The 16,817-nt window shown below is 38.2% G+C and overlaps 1 pseudogene; it reads left to right on the forward strand.

Moving 5' to 3' along the window:
- The first annotated feature begins 15,084 nt into the window (after positions 1-15,084).
- LOC149205497 (beta-amylase 1, chloroplastic pseudogene) lies at positions 15,085-16,276 on the forward strand (annotated as a pseudogene).
- The last annotated feature ends 541 nt before the right edge of the window (positions 16,277-16,817 follow it).

A 16,817-nucleotide genomic window follows, 5' to 3' on the forward strand; every position in this document is an offset into this window, starting at 1 on the left:
TTTGAAGGGACAATGAATCATAGTGTGCACTGCGAAGTACAAATTAAGAGGGAGATGGTCACATTGTAGGTGAAGGGCTCACTACAATGTCGAAATTGCAAGTTGGTCTTCGATATGAGGATAGGTTGGAAGGGCTTTCCAACTATAGTCCATGGAAGGAAAGGATCAAATTGGTCTTACAGGTCAACAAGATTTGGGAATTCTCTGAAAGAACCATCAAGAAGAATACTGACCCTAAGGAGTTGGAAGTGTAAGAAGAGTTGGGTACATAGGCAATATTGATCATCCTAGATGGGGTCAGAGACTCCTTAGTACCTCATTTGTTTGGGAAGAACATTGCACATGAGATATGGATGGCTCTTTAGAATTTTTTCCAGGATAAGAACGAAAACTGTATATTGGTATTGGAGGATAATTTGAAGTCCACTAAGATGATAAAGGGTGAAGGGGTAACTTTGTATTTGACAAGGTTGTCGATGAGCTTGTTGTCGTCAGTGTGACTATTGTAGATTATGATATGGTGAGGATTGCTTTGAAAGGTTTCACCGAGGAGTGGAAGCCCTTCATCAAGGTGATTGTACAAGAGATAAGTTTCTTGAATGGAATCGGTTGTGGGTGACTTCATTCAAGAATATTTGCGAGACGAGGATCTTAATCCAAAGAAGAAGGCTTTAGATGGTGACATGACACTTGCAGCAGGAATAAAGGGAAAGTAGAAGAAGGACTTTATTAATATCAAGTGTTTCAACTATGGCGAGATATTATCTAACAGAATATGTATATTCTTTCTTTAGAAACAAAGATATATATATATATATATATATATATTTCTCCCATGATAATAATTTTCCCAACAATACTACTCTCTTACATATGAAAGCAAAAAAAAAAACGTGGATGTAAAAACGCATTCCCCAAATATAAAAACTTAAATAAAAACATAACCAAAACAAGCACTTCAAAATTTCCCCTCACAAACAGTGTAAATAACTTAAACTTTGCACAACCAAAGATAATAATCTCATATTCACCAAAAGCCATCTCATAATTAAACTCCAAATTGCAAATATTAAAACACTACCCAACCTGAAAATTTTGAATTTGATAGGGTCCTATAATAATAGGATTCATAATTTTGAATTGGCTATGATTAGTCTTGTAATATTGTACGTACTTCTGCTTTCTGCAAAATGTTTTCCCATATTAAAAATAAAAAATGTAAAGAGGGTAAAGTTCTAAAAGAATAATCAAAGGACCAAAAGAAAGAAAAAGATCAACAAGATATAAAATATGAACCCCAAAAAGAGATAAGAATAGATCATGAAAGTGTGCAAATTCAAATGCCACTCCTTTTTACTTTACTTTGCAAAATAATATTGTGTACAACTTGTCAAAAATGCCACAATCCATGATGGTCAAATAGTTTAATCTTGATTCATTCATGCTTTAAATTTCATGTTGATAGATAGAGAATAAAGACCTAGCCAAACTGTTTAATCTTGGCAGATTAGTAATTAGGTAGAGAATAATAATGAGCTCATCAGTTTAATCAAAGCCATTGGAAGTTTTAAGGTTAGAATTAGATAGTTTGCTTATCAAAGAAAAAGAAATAAAGGGTCAACAAGCTCAAATGCACCCAATGAATGAAGAGAAAGTGCTAGGGTAAATAAAGGGTAGGCAGAAGAAGTTTTGGAAATATACAAGGTTGCCAGCTCAAATGCACCTTCATCATGCTTAAATCCTATGTTTTATGTGCAGGAGGAATTATCAAAGGCAAAAGACATTCACTAAAGCTTATTCACTAATTTCTCCTCATTTCACTAAACCCTTTATTAATTTTCCCCTTCTTCATTATCCCTTCATTACCTTTCTTTCCCTAATGATTTTTCCACTTCTTCATTTCTAAGCACCATTTCCTTTCATTTCCCCTTGTAAAAATATCCCCTCCCCTTCATTTCAATTTCCCCCTCATTTCATCCCATTTCTCCGTCCCAAAATCTATTTTCCCTAGTGTGAAAACCATTCCCATCACAAATAATGCCCTCCCCTTTATTGATTTCCCCTTTTCCTTAAAACCCTTTAAAACCCCTTTATCCTAAGTTATTCCCTAACCTATAGTCCCACTTTATGTATTTAACCCCCCACGTTATAATTCCCCGGACCCTCACTAAACCTTTAAATGTATTAAACCTGCCGCATTATTTATCTCCGGGCCCCGCCAACCACATCCCAACTTCGCCGTCGCAACTCCACTGCGTGATAGCCCTCTTGTCAAACAATCCCAGATCTGACAGCCCATATCCATATCGCCTGCACCCATCGTCTGACAGTTAAAATCCAAAAAGCGCGCAAGATTTGCGGTTTTGGCTGATCACTATTTCGCTACGTGGCAGCACCACGTTGTATCGCATGCTCTCGAAAAATACCACTCTCCACCCAAAAGCAGTGCAATAATGCATAAAACCACCTCCCCATGTAAAATGAAACCACCCACTATTCATTTGTTATTCCCGCGCCCAAATTTAACCATTGTTGGTTAAAAACCAAAAAATCCCCCTTTTCACTCATTTTCATTGCAAATACCTCTGTTAACCAATTCCAAGGCCCGGTAACTCTGTTCAACCGTTTTCTACCCATTTTCAACCTGAAGACCCTGCCAACTCCAAATTGAAGCAACACACAGACAATTCAATCTTCAAAAACTTTTGCTACTACCACAGAACCTTGTCTGCACACCTAATCGTCGTTTTTCCAGGTATTCTTGAAAGAAACAGAACGACCATGTAATTAAGCTCTACACACCATTTATATAAGGTTAATTAACTGAATTAATTTTAGAACCTTGCCAAACTAAAGAAACCCACTGTGCATTTGCAGAAACCCTTTCTTGCAGAATATATTCACCTTTCCCACTGTTCCAGAGCTTTTAACCCTACTCCTAAAGCCAGATAAAGAGTAATTCAAATAGAATAAACCAAATTATGGCTTCCCAAGGCATTCTAAATGAGAAACCCCTGCAAACCCCTCACCTGGACATTGTCCACCTCCCATTGGCTGACAAAGGTTTCCAAATTAAAGACACATCTACCTCTATCCATCTATTAAAACTCCACTGCTTGAGTAAAGATAAACTCCTTAAACATAATGATGACATTCGCCTATGGGAATCAAATTTTCCCAAATACTTGTTCCCATAGGTATACCTGTTCCCAGAAATCATTAATTTCTGCCAAGCTTGCTATATCCCAAGTCAAAGAGCCATAGTCTCTCCCGATCAACATATTTTATTCACTGTTACTGCAGAGTCAATAAATCAAATGTTGCAAGTCCAGCCAAGCCCAAATGAAACCCCATTGTCCATTGAAAGCCTACTTGAACATTACATAAAGCTGGACCTTCCCAAGAGGGCTCAAATCTTTCAGACTTTCATCCTAAAAGAGTCTCATACTCCTAGAGATAGTCCTCCATACTCTGCCACCATTTTCTCTGAAAGCGCAAGACAAATTGTAACCATGTTGTCTTGTATCCTTGGGTATACTACTGATGAATTTGTATATGAACCTGTACTTGCTTTCCTCTTTATTTTTTGCCCAGGTAAGCCTCCAGCTGTAATTTTCAATTTTGCCCAGTTCTTGGCAAATAGAATCCATGATCAATTAATCAGACTACCAAATGAAAGAGTATTCAAATACTCTTCAATATTGTTCCACATGTTCCTATATTTCCAGTTAGCATCCAAAAATTAGACACTAAGGGCCAACCAAGACCTGTCATCTTTTGGACACTGTTGATCCAAAAATATTCCACTATTTTTAGTTATAAGGAGTTCATTTATTCCTTTGTTCATCCAGTTGTAAATATGCTAACCAGTAGCAATAAATCTAGGATTAGTGATGAGATAAAAAGAGTTTTGCATTTGTCTAAAAACATTAGAGTAGGAGACTCGTATCTATACCAGGACCACATTAAAATCAGGGTATATGGATGCCAGTTCACTCCCTACAAGCTGCCCAAATAACTCCCCATGAGGATATTTGCATTAGAATATTTCAGGCAGATCATAAACTCAGATGATGTCAATTTTCTGTCAGCTAGGAAGAAAATACAGTGCAAGATCAAAAACCAGCAGGGCCCTCTTATTTGTAATAATAGGGAAGCTAGACAAGAAGTAGAGAAAATTTTACAGCAAATGAAGTTCAGTAGCAGTTTCATGTGGCAGCATGACCTTAATGGAGTCATAAACAAATTAAGGCTCAAATTCAAATTAAGCTCTTTTATGCATGAGTCTGTTAGGTTGTGTTATATTCTTTCCATGACTATCCCACGTAGTTAACTGGGGGATTAGAGGGGGGGCGGAGCCCCCCTTTCGTTGCGTTGATTGCATAATGGGGGGATCACAGGGGTTTTGAGGGGTGTAGGTAACCCCCCTCTACGGGGTCTGGTGCAGCGCCCCAGAAAATTTTGTTTTTTGGACCCTATATTAGGTTGGGCAGACCTACCTATAGTTTTGTGCATGATTTTCGCACATGGTTTTGGACGCAATGGTTTTTGGTCCATGGTATTGGATGCTTTGGCATGCATAAATATGTATTATAACAATGAAAGGAACATAATGAAAAATCAAGCTGGTAGTCCCAGTTTTGGGATCAAGGGGAAAATCTCTGTGTATATGTGTTTTATGTGTTATTCTCTCGCATTGTTCATTTTCTGTGTTTTAGAATTCGCATGCAGGTAATTTCTATACAGGGTTAAACCTACATTTGGTATCAGAGTTGTTTTGGCTTCAAGGGGACACCTTTGCTACTGAGGGGTTTCGCTCGGGCCTGTGGAAGGCCATATTTAGTGGGAGATCTGCGAGATCAATTTTGGTGGTGAAGGAAGATGGCGAGTAATGGAAAGATAGAGATCGAGAATTTAATGTTCAGAGTTTTGAGTTGTGGAAACTCAAGATGGAGGATTTGTTGGTGGATAAAGATCAGTGGATCGTGGAAGATCCGAGTACTAAACCAACGGGAGTGTCCGATGAAGAATGGAAGAAGTTGGATCGAAAGGCAAAGAGCACAATACAATTATGTGTCTCAGATTTAGTATTGTTGAATGTATCAGGGGAAGCTACCGCGAAGGCTTTGTGGGACAAGTTAGGGACTTTGTACCAATCTAAGTCTTTGGTGAATAAACTATTCCTATGGAAAAAGCTATATAACCTGAGGATGAAAGATAGATACTCGGTGACAAAGCATCTGAAGGCATTTAATACTGTGGTAAGTCAGTTATTATCTGTTGATATTAAAATTTCAGATGAAGATAAGCGCATCAGTTTATTGTGTTCTCTACTAGATTCATGGGATAGTTTGGTTATTGCAATAGGTAGCAATGCAACTGCCTTGCAGTTTAATGAAATAGTCTCATCCTTGCTAACGGAGGAGATGGGACGGAAAAATATGGAGAGACAGAATGGTGATGCCTTGTTTGTACGAGGACGTTCCTTGAACAGAAACAAAAATAAGTCATTGAGTGGGAGACCTAAATCTAGAGGGACATCTAAATCTTCGGGAAAACTTGTAAAGGTGGTTTGTAGGAAATGCGGAAAGGAAGGGAACTACAAAAGGGACTGTAAATCTAAAGCTCCTGAAAAAGGAAAAGGATCTGATGATGCTCCTTTTGCAGAGGCGAAAACCACCTCAGATGAAGTTGGGGATGTGTACTTGGCTTCTTCAAGTACACATGTAGATCATGAGGCATGGTTGATTGATTCAGGTGCATCCTTTCACTTCACTCCCCATAGATAGTGGTTCTATGAGTATGAGAGATGTGATGGTGGTGATGTCTTCTTGGGGGATGACAGGAAGGCTAGAATCATTGGTCATGGAAAAGTAAAGTTGAAGTTGCAAGGTGGAAGGGTTAGAACACTTCCGGGTGTTCTGCATATTCCTACATTGGCCAGAAATCTAATTTCCGTAAGCAAGCTGGATGATGCAGGTGTAAAAATACTGTTCGAGAAGGATACCTGCAAGATGGTTCAGGGAGCACTCATATTGGTGCAGTGAGTTTAGATTGGAACTTTGTACAAGCTGCAAGGTAGCACTGTTGTTGATGGGTGCAACAGTTCTGTGGTTCTTGAAAGAGGAGCAGAAAATCTAGTGGTCTCTAGAGAGAATACCATGTTGTGGCATCAAAGGCTTGGAAATATTGGAGAGAAGGGCCTTCGAATACTTCATGGTAAAGGTATGGTAGAAGGTATGAGTAATAGCTCTTTGGATTTTGATTTCTATGAAAATTGTGTATATGGGAAGCAGAATCAGGTGAGTTTCCCCTCTGGTGGTAAGAGGGCAAAACAAATTTTAGAGCTTGTGCACAATGATGTGTTTGAACTTATGAAGGTTCCATCACTGGGTAAGTCTGTGTACTATGTATCATTTATAGATGACTTCTCAAGGAATACATGGATATATTTCCTTAAGAAGAAATTTGAAGTCTTTGATAGGTTTAAAGAATTTAAGGCTCTAGTGGAAAACCAGACAGAGAAGAAGATAAAGGTGTTGAGGATAGATAACGGTGGAGAGTTTTGCAGTAAGGAATTTGAATAATTTTGTAAGAAGTGTGGTATAGAACAACAGAAGACTACACCATACACACCTGAGCAAAATGGAGTTGCAGAAAGAATGAACAAGACGTTGATGGAAAGGGCAGGAAGCATGCTCAATGGTGTCGGGTTGGGACATGAATTCTGGGCAGAGGCGGTGGAGACAACATGTTACCTGGTCAATAGATCACCTTCATCAGTGTTGGAGGATAAGACTCCACAAGAGGTATGGACTGGTAAGAAACCCTCTCTTTCACATCTGAGGGTATTTAGATGTGATGCATATGTACATGTTCCAAAGGAGAAAAGAACCAAGTTGGATAGTAAATATGAAAACTGCATCTTTATTGGGTATAAGGATGGCTTAAAGGGTTATAAGCTTTGGAACCCACTAACAAGGAAGGTTATGTACAATCGAGATGTGGTGTTCAGAGAGGTGAAAGATGTTATTAAACATGAAGTCCAACCAAAGGAACTTAAGAAGATAGAGCTTGAGCTTAAGGAGGAAGAATCAAACTCTACAACAGAGGAGGAATCAGAAGATGAAGAGCCACAAACTCCAGGTGTGAGAAGATCAGTGCGAGAAAGAAGGCAGCCAGAAAGGTATAGTCCATCTGCTTTTTGTTCAAATTTTTCTTTATCTGTTACTGATGATGATCCCAGAACTGTGAAGGAAGCAGTATATTCGGAGGATGGCAAACTCTGGAAAGAGGCCATGGTTGATGAAATGGCTTCTTTACACAAAAATGAGGCTTGGGATTTGGTGGAGTTGCCAGCTGGAAGGAAACCCATTGGCAGAAAATGGGGGTTCAAGAAGAAGACAAATGCAAAAGGAAAGGTGGAGAAATAAAAAGCTCGGTTGGTAGAAAAAGGTTATTCTCAGTTGCTGGGAATTGATTTTGGTGATATTTTTCTCCTGTTTCCAAGGTAACTTCTATTAGATTATTTTTATCTGTTGCTGCTACTTTTGATTTTGAGGTAGAACAGATGGATGTGAAGACAACATTTCTTCATGGGGATCTGGAAGAAGAAATATACATGAAGCAACCTGAAGGCTTTGTGATGAAGGGTAAGAAAGAACTCGTATGAAAGTTAAAGAAGTCTTTGTATGGGTTAAAATAATCACCAAGGATGTGGTATAATAAATTTGATACATTTATATAGGGACTTGGCTTCACTAGAAGAAAAGCAGATCACTGTGTGTATTTTAAATTAATTGGTGACCATGTTATTTATCTGGTCTTGTATGTGGATGATATGTTGCTGGATGGAAATGACAAAGAAATTATCCAGGATTTGAAGACCCAATTGTCCTCCAAATTGGACATGAAAGATCTTGGTGCTACAAACTATATTTTGGGCATGGAAATTAAAAGAGATCGGCCAAAGAGGAAGCTCTGGTTAAACTAGAGGAAGTATGTCAAGACAATACTGCAGAGGTTTAATATGCATGATAGTAAACCGATGAAGGTTCCCATTCTTGTAGGTGTGAAGTTATCTATTGAACAGTGTCCCAAGACATAAGAAGAGGAAGAAGACATGTCCCGTGTTCCATATGCAAGTGTATTCAGTAGCCTAATGTATGCAATGGTCTATACTAGACTAGACATTTCACATGCTGTGGGAGTATTGAGTAGGTTTATGTCAAAACCAAGGAAGGAGCACTAGACAACAGTGAAGCGGGTTTTCAAGTATTTGCGTGGCACTAGTGATTATGGTTTGTGCTACTAAGGAAGACCAGGCTTGGACAGAGTGTTGAATATTCATGGCTTTGTTGATGCAGACTGTAACATTTCTCACAAACAGTGGAGGCTGAGGGACCAGAGTCTTGAGTGTTGTCCTCTATTTTAAATTTGTTGTATTCATGTCTCGCCACTCGGCCTGAGCGTTGTTGAAAATGATTTGAGAGCCTTGATGCCATGATAGATGGAGCACACCGAAGAGGAGGAAAGTGGTCACGAAATGATAATCTAATTTCTTTGTCATTCCCGGGAGTGCTTTCTGACACTCTAGAAGTTGTCACTGTCCCAAAATTGTCTTGGAAAAAAAAGAGTGAGAGATGAGAGAATTACCTCCGGGCTACCCCTGTGCCAAGCATACTAAGAGCAAAAGCACCTTTGAGAACAAACTGATGGGTTTCTCTGAAATCAAACCACCCTATGAGCTCCACAGTTGATGGCCTGGCTGCCCAAAAACACATTCCCTTCTGCCTGAGACCAGGCTCTTGCCAAGCTACAAGAATGGAGAGAATTATATGACTCCTTGCTAACTTATTCCTTTCTCCCCTCACATAACACCTGAGAGGTTGAATTACAATCACAGGTCTAATAGGTTCCCAAGACAGTGCCATCATCGTTTGGCAGCATGACATGAATCCTTCCTCACTTGGCTTGAAAAACATATGGATTAACAGTCTAATCCTTACTGGAGCTAGTAAATAGGACACACTGGTTAAGGGATGTCACAGAAGATACATCTGATTTCACCTAAGGTGAACCTTGAACTGAGAGGAAGGTATTGAAATTAACACATTTACATGCAAATTGAGCTGACGAGATGCCACATTGAGTTGACGGTTTGCACTTAACGACAACATAATGAGAGGAGCCATTATGGAGTAATGATTAACTATGTTACAAGGATTTTTTTGTGAGAGGGAGGAATACGAATTGGAGGTGGGGTACAAGTGCATTACTGAGAGTAAGGAGGGATTATTCTTGGGTTCTAATTTAGGATAGGAACAATAATAAGGAGGGGAATTGGTCCTTTGGAGAATGGTTAATTCTTAAGTGTTAGATAATAAGGAAGGAGTCCCATGTTGAAGATGTCATTTTCTTCTCTTTGTTGGGCTAATAAAATACCAAAGTAGGGTCCATAAACCTCAACCTGATTATTGGACTTACTGCCTAGTCTCCAAGCATACTTTTCGACAATTATTTCGTTAAGATTGCAAAGAATCTCTCCTCCTCCTCCCACCCCTTACCCAAAGCAATATTAAACAAAAAAACACATAAGTTATTTTCAAAGTCTACCCCCAACTTCAACCAAGACCTTGGCCTCTCCAAGATCCATCCCATTGGCCATCACAGTTATAACTTTCATTCATGGGTCAACGAGTCCACTTCCTGGTGGTCCATTCTTGCTCCCAAAAGGGCGAAATGAGATTCTCATTTGAAACGGTGCAGAGTGGTCCTTAGCTAGACATCTAACATTACCTCTATGGTTTCAACTTCACACAAGCAATTTCTAGTTACTCCACTTGTGTATTGCTCCAAGTGATCATCCATGACATGTTGGTAATGTTGGCATTGATTTCAAATGGTTATGAAGGAAAGAGACATGTTAAATGGTTATGAAGGCAAGGAACATAAAACATGTAATTAATGATTCTTATGCATGGTAGTGGCCTTAAGATAAATGAACATAAGAAGAATCAAGACTTCACAACTCTTTAATCAAGACTTGAAAACATAAGAAGGAGCAATGTTTCATAAGAAAGTTGAGATCAACAATATTTAAACTCATATAAGCATTGTTTAAACTGATATAAACAATGCACTCCATAACATTTAAACTTAGGCTGTCAATGTTTCATGAGAAAGGTTTGTGATGTTTTTTGGTTCATATGAAAGAGGAAGTGGAGCGTATGTAAAGCATAATTTAGGAGGAAGAGTATGAGATAAGTAGCTGTAAAGAGAGAATAAACAAAATATATAATGTTAATTTTTGGCAGCTCAGTGACAAATTCCACCCATGGGTCTAGACTCCTCTTTTTGAGAGGACAAAATTTGACTATTGAAGTACTCAATTTGGACATGGGAAAGTGTATTTTTCAAGGAAAGCCCACATGTGCACAAAAGGATAGGTTGACCCTAACAAGAAAATGGACACCCTTGGAAGACTATAAATACAAGTGACCTCAAGATCATTTGGACACACCAAGCATCTTCTTCTCTTGTTCATTGATTGGTTCGCACAGGTGTGAGGTTGGGTCGAGGAGATTGGTTCGTATAGGTTTGATATTGCATGGTCCGAAGCTCACACATGTGTTAGGGCTTTGGTTTTCGACCACAAAATTGACACATGAAATTTTTGGTTATAATTGCACGCACACAAGCTCATCCGTGCGGTTGAAAACTCTCAACCACACTTATACCTCTTCCTCCTTGCGGTTCAAATGTAGGGTTGCAATATGACATTTGACCACAGACAAGAAAATTTGTCTCTAATCTCAAATGATATTGGGAACATATTTCTGAATGTTTTTGGGTTAATTTTGTTGGATTATCTTTTATGGCTTATTGTATTCTCTGCTAAACATTTTATGACAATCTAATAAAAGAAGAATTACCTTTTTTGAAGTAGGCAAAATATGAATGTAAAGCATATTTATTGTTGGAATTAAACAAATGTGTTATTTCACCTGTCTTTCTCCTCCATGTGATGTTGTGCAATTACAGGCTTGTAATGGCTATGCCAACTCAATATAATTAGCTTTTGTTGCATTAGCATGAATACATGCTTTTAATGGCTATGCAAACTCATTATCATAAGGGTTTGTTGCATTAACATGACTTCCAACTCAGTGTAATTAGCCTTTATCACATTAACATGCATTGATTTAAAGACGCATTTCAACAATATCATTGCATTTGAAGAAGAATTTGTATCATTGCAATTATAGAACAATTTGTTGTGATTAATTTAAGAACTTACTAACGTATGGAATTCATTTTTTCAAGCTTAATACAAGAATTTAATTATTTCCCCATTTTTGTTCAAACTTGACAACTTCAAAAAAAGTGCACAACATCCTGACATTGGAAAAGACCAAAACCCATGCATTTCTTCAATTTGAACAAACCAATATAGATTGTTATGTATTTGTATTGTGGGGTAAAAGCATCCAATGTTGATATGAAAATTGTTTGTTCTATCTGATGCATTCTTTATCTTGTTCTTGTCCTATTTGCATTTACATAAATGTAGTACACTTCAGTTGAAAATGTTTTACCCTGTGTCCAACATTTGTGAATAAGCCTAGGCTGTCATGCATTCTACAAGTCTTAGATATCCATTCAGTCTTCATATGTCCAATTTCCCTAATCTATATTAATCCAAGTTTTTGTCACAATGCTTTGGCTTTTGTTGTAGCTCTGATACCACTTGTTGTAGCTCTAACCCAAGAATATTATAGATAATGCAAACAAACCCATAAACAATAAGAGAGAAATAGATAGAAATGCTTCTTTATTGATCAAACCCTTAAGGTAGGGCAACACCATACATTCACTCCTTAAGGAAGGAGAACACCCCACAAGCCATATGCCTGTTCATACAATAATCCTTGACTATTCCTTGACATGGAATCTCTAGCCTCTATATAGGCTTCATACATACAATACCATATGTCATTACCATGGTTCCCTCATACCATCAAACTAATACCATGGGCCCATTACATTATTATTAACTACTTGTGGTCCCTTACATGATATGGGTTAACCACCTTACTTATTACTATGGCCCATACCATTATTACATTATTACCTTGGGTACCTCCCTTGGTACCCCATATTATCCCCCTAGGTATATAACACTCCACCCCCCTTAGCAGCGGAAGCGTGGTGGGCCCATAACCCACAGGTCCCAAGATCGAAACTTGGCTCCAATACCACTTGTTGTGGATCTAACCCAGAAATACTATGAAAATAGAAATAAACCCAAGAATGACAAGATCAAAATAGATAGAAATGCTTCTTTATTATCAAAACCCTTAAGGTAGGGCAACACCATACATTCACTCCTTAAGGAAGGAGAGCACTCCACAAGCCATATGCCTGTTCATACAATAATCCTTGACTATCTCCCATGTGGAGTCTCTAGCCTCTATATAGGCCTCATACATACAATACCATGGGTCATTACCATGGTTCCCTCATACCATCAACTAATACCATGGGCCCATTACATTATTATTAACTACTTGTGGTCCCTTACATGACATGGGTTAACCACCTTATTTATTACTATGGCCCATCCCATTATTACATTATTACCTTGGGTACCTCCCTTGGTACCCCATATTATCCCCCCTAGGTATATAACATTCCACCCCCCTAAGCATGTTTCGTCCCCGAAACATGGGAAGAACACAAATAATAAGATCTACTCAAAAGAGTAGTCCACTGGTACCATGCATGTGCATCTAGCCATCCAAGAGAAAGGTGAACCCTCGATCTCGCTGGTGCCTCGCTCGCTTGAGTTGGAAGTTGACTGTGGTAGCTCTTTTGTGTGGATGTGTAGTAGGTGGTTCTTCACTCCTCTCGATCTGTCATGCGGGGGTTGTTGTCCATGTGGCTAATTAGTTGCCATCTTGATGGTTGTCTTGCGGGGTGATGTGGGTGATGATATGTTGAAGTTTTAACCCACGATGGCTTTTTCTTTACTTCACCCTGCTGTGGTGCCTGTTGTGGTGTCTTCTTTTTCAATATGACTTCAACCACTGAGCCCTCCTCTGATGTATCATCACCTGTAACCTTTTCTTCTTCAGCCTCTGTTTGTGTTTGATTGTTGATCATCAAAGGCTCATCATCTGATATGTCAGTCCCTGGAACATCTTCTGCTTCCGCCTCCATGTACTCTACCTGTTTATTGATGGAAATATCCTGTAATGTAATTTTCTTCTTTTTATACCAGAGCTTCAAGAATTTCTTCTGCACATTAATATTGATAGTACCCGCAGATTCCATCCAAGGATATCCCAAAACAACATCCATATTATCCAGATCTGAAGCATAAAAGTCACTATGAAACACATACTTATCCATAGAAAGCTTCAAATCCTTATAAATTTGAACATCCTTATCATCAACCTGTGTATGTTCAATTTGTTTTGCTGGGACTTGCATTTTTTTTTGCCAAATTAACATTGATAAAATTATGTTTACAACTAGGATTGATAGAAACAATGATCTTCTCTTTCTGAATCAATCCATGAACCTGCAGTAAGGATATACCAGTAGAACATAACCCCTGACGTGTCTCATTCTTTTTTCTAGCACAAGACCATTTGTCCATAAAGAGTTTTTCAAATTCTTTATCCGACAAGTCGTCCAACTGTTTGATGCCAAGTGATTTCCACCATCTGTCAGCCTCTTCTGTCAAATTAAGCCGTACTATACCTTTCCAACATATCCCATATTTGGACTTTATTCTTTGTATGAATTCTTCAATAGTAGGACCATTATCTTTCCCTGTAAAATATAGCTTCTCCATGAAGAGGGTTTGAGAAAAATTCATTTACTTGGCGAAAATTTGAAATTGTCACAGTTTCGTCAATATTGCTTAGAATCTCTATTATAACCTGTTTTTAGAAATGGAACAATCATTCTGCATCTGCCCATGTGGTAGAAATCTTGATCCAGGCACTTGAAATTTCAGATCTGTGCTGCTACTCTCCCACTGTCACCAAAATTTCTGCAAAAAGAGCTGATTTTAAATCAGCGATATCTCCCTCATCCGGACTCCGGTTCGACTGAATTTTTTTTTGAAATTAGGTATTTTTTCACAAAGATTCCGGATCTACAATTTGATTTTTCAGATCGTGCACCAGGATGTCCATAACTATGCCGCAATCTCATTGTCCTGAAAAATTGTCTGCAACCCCACTGATTTTTAGATCAGCGATATCTCCTTCATTCGGACTCCGATTCAACCGATTTTTTTTTTTGAAATCGGCTATTTTTTCACAAAGAATACAGTTCTGCAATTAGATTTTGCAGATCTTGTACCAAAACATACAGATCTGATCTGCAAACTCGCCGCCCCCAAAATCCTGCAAAAAATTAAAAAAAAATCTCCACTTTTGTGCCCAAGAAAGTGCTCTGATACCAATTGTTGTAGCTCTGATACCACTTGTTGTAGCTCTAACCCAAGAATATTATAGATAATGCAAACAAACCCATAAACAATAAGAGAGAAATAGATAGAAATGCTTCTTTATTGATCAAACCCTTAAGGTAGGGCAACACCATACATTCATTCCTTAAGGAAGGAGAACACTCCACAAGCCAAATGCCTGTTCATACAATAATCCTTGACTATTCCTTGACATGGAGTCTCTAGCCTCTATATAGGCTTCATACATACAATAGCATGTGTGATTACCATGATTCCCTCATACCATCAAACTAATACCATGGGCCCATTACATTATTATTAACTACTTGTGGTCCCTTACATGATATGGGTTAACCACCTTATTTATTACTATGGCCCATCCCATTATTACATTATTACCTTGGGTACCTCCCTTGGTACCCCATATTTTCCCCCCTAGGTATATAACAACTTTCTTCAAATATCATTGGCCCTAAACCCTTCTATATATCTATCTGGGAGTTGTTTTGACCTGTGAGAATTCTCTTGGTTGTATGTCAAAGTAAGCTCGTGATTGTAATCTATGCTAAAAATCCGTCTAACATGGGCGTGATTTGTCCATGATAATACAAGAAATTCAAGTGGGAATGGGTCCTATAGGAGAGATGAGGTATCCATCTTATCCTGAGAGTAAGGGTACGTGGAGATTCCTAGGAATTGAAGCATTTCAGTGTTATGATAAGGTATAGACAATTTTTTTCAAATAATTTCTACAGAGCATAGTTGCATCACATATTTTTATACATCTACATGTGTATTACTTCTATATAAGTTTTTAAAGTTGTTGGGGTCAATGCCCCTTATTAACTAGTTTGGATATCCTTGTATCATAGTATATGGTCTCTAATCTTAAAGTTATAGCTCAAGCTGTTGGCAAGAGGGAATGTGGTAATGGGGGCCCAAGTGACGCAGACCACTACAACAATTGGCTTGAGGACACAACATTTTTGAGAAGATATGGTGGTTGTAATACTCCTTATGGTGAGTTTTTCCTTGAGTGGTATTCTGGTATGCTTCTTGATCATGGAGAGAAAATCCTAACAACAACTGAAGCCATTTTTCATGGCACTAGTGTCAAGTTTTCTGAAAAAGTGGTTGGAATACATTAGTATTATGGAACCAGATCCCATGCTCATGAGCTCACTATTGTATATTATAATACCCAATTTAGAGATGGGTATCAACCAATAGCTTCCATGTTTGCGAGACATGGGGTGGATATATGGAACCAGATCCCATGCTCCTGAGCTCAATGTTGGATATTATAATACCCTATTCAGATATGGTTATCAGCCAATAGATTGCATGTTTGCAAGACAAGGGGTGATTTTCAATTTTACTTGCATTGAAATGAAGGATTGGGGACAAGCAGGAGATGCACAATGCTCCCTAGAGAAATGGATCAAACAAGTCATCCTTGCAACTTAGAAAGTTGGGGTCCCTCTTGATGGGGAGAATGATCTTCCAAGATTTGATCAAGATGCATACGATCATATTGTTAGGAATGCAAATCTTCGACTACCAGAAGATTTTCGTAAAACCATAGTGGAACCCATGTGTGCATTCAATTATTTGAGAATTAACCAACATTTGTTCTAGCCTGAAAATTGGAGGTTATTTGTCTCATTTGTTAGAAAAATGGCACAAGGAGGGGCCTCAAATTAATGGGAGAAAGAACATAGAGATACAAACTCATTTGTCTATGCTACAATCCCATTGGTCCAAGACATTGTTGCACTCTTGCATAATTAACCCTAAATCTTACCTTTTTGAAGCACGAAAAATCTGAATGTAAAATATATTTATTGTTGGAATTAAACTAATGTGTTATTTCACATGTCCTACTCCTCCATGTGTTATTGTGCAAATATAGGCTTGTAATGACTATGCCAACTCAGTATAATTAGTTTTTGTTAAGTTAACATGAATACAGGCTTTCATTGGCTACGCCAACTCAGTATTATCAAGCTTTTTTACATTAACACGACTTCCAACTCAATATAATTAGCCTTTATCACATTACCATAAATTGATATGAAGACGTGTTTCAAAAATATCATTACAATAGCAGAACAATTCATTGTCGCAAATCAAAAGATCCATATCCTTGCAACTAGGAAGATCTCTTCAAACGATCCCCATCCTATTTCAAATTGAAATATCTAGATCACTGTAGCTGGGAGATATCCTGCAACCAAGAGGCTACAGGTGGGGTACCTATTCAACCAAATTTTCCTAGGATTTGTACTTGGTATTTATTTTGCCAAACTCCACCTAGGATTTTCATTATCAA

This window comes from Pinus tabuliformis, chromosome 1_2 (genome assembly GCF_031772625.1).
Source record: "Pinus tabuliformis cultivar Carrire ecotype Pingquan chromosome 1_2, CPIR1, whole genome shotgun sequence".
Classification (NCBI taxonomy): Eukaryota; Viridiplantae; Streptophyta; class Pinopsida; order Pinales; family Pinaceae; genus Pinus; species Pinus tabuliformis.